Here is a 1534-nt window from a genome sequence, read left to right on the forward strand (position 1 = left end):
AATGCAATTATGCATACAGGGCAGCTCTTAAAACCTTGTCTAAATGATATTATCACTTTTACTGTTTCACGCAAAGGCCCCGCAGGGGATCGTGTTCAAGCTTCTCAACTTTCAGCAACTGAGGACTTTCGCAGCTGCTTAAACTTCAGACCTAATGCGGCATAGGCCAGAAGGCAACTGGTCCAGCTTATCTCAAGTTTACGTGAAAGTCAATCTTACAGTAGGTTTACCGAAGTTCTTCTGTGGAAAATGCATGTTGAGTCCTTCGTTAATTAAATGAAACGAAAAGAAATACTTTTTGGGAGCTGGAAGATAGCAGAACGGCAAGAATATATCTATATTTTTTTTATGAAGATCGTGATGGGAGGCCATTATGCAGATATCCGAACATATATCACGTGATTCTTTCCCGGTGAGGATAACATATCGCAGAGAATTTATGGGAAAGATTTCGGTTTGGCGGTTATCTTCACCGACCGCGTAAAGAGAGAGCCGGGCGGAGGAGGTAAAAATGGAGGGAGGTTTTGTACACATTGTTTTACAGAGTTATCTGTTTTGTGATGGGTTTTCAGCCTTATGGGTACAGGGAAGTGTGTAGTTATAAAGGGAATTATTAATATATTTTTTTAAAATATGCATTTAGGGATGTTTATAATTTATTATTTTTTATGTATGGATATTTATTTTCATTGTACTAGCATGTGTTATGATTTTAGTTTTTGTTTTTACCTTTTTTTAATTCAGGGATTCATGTATTGTCGTAATTTATTCAATGTCACAAGTTCACAAAATACCCCATGAATTACTCATTATCATGAATTCGCATTGGCAGACATATATAAATTCACGGCAGTCGATACAACCAATCAATATATATTATCCGTTACATGCATTACTCATTCTTCACTTCCATAAAATTCACACAAACGAGAACGAACATCGTCTCATATCCACCCAATCCTCGTCCTCCTCTCTCAAAATACCCGCATTATCCTATACCCGCATACCCTTCTATAAGCCCCATTACCCCATAACTGCGCCCTTTGCTGTTTTCACAAACCACCCGATCCCCTCCTTAACCCTTTTAACACAAGTCCTCTGGAGAACCGCCGTTATCTAGCATTACGTAAGGCAAAAAAAAAAAAGGTCTATGGAAAATGCACACAGAGCGGTAAGAATGCGGTCATCAACTATGATAATGAGATTACAAGGGGAGGGGAACAGGTAGCCCCTACAGGTCCAATGGTTTAATGGTTAATTAGCCCTGGGAAATGCTGCTACTGTGTCTGGGTGTTACTTGTTAGGAGGCATGCAGTGGTTCGGGAGAATTGTGTGTGTATGTGTTAGGTTTAGGCTGTGTTGGTAAGTTGTGTGTGTCGGCTTTCTTGAGATTTGTTCCAATATGTGTGTATTTTTTTGTTTGTATTTTGTATGTGTTTTGAAGCGTTTTTTTTAAGGACTTGGTTCGTATTTTGCTTTTCTTAATTACATTTTTTGTGGGTTTCATTTGTATATTTCATTAGTTCTCGTATTC

This window comes from Penaeus monodon, chromosome 32 (genome assembly GCF_015228065.2).
Source record: "Penaeus monodon isolate SGIC_2016 chromosome 32, NSTDA_Pmon_1, whole genome shotgun sequence".
NCBI classification, from domain to species: Eukaryota; Metazoa; Arthropoda; class Malacostraca; order Decapoda; family Penaeidae; genus Penaeus; species Penaeus monodon.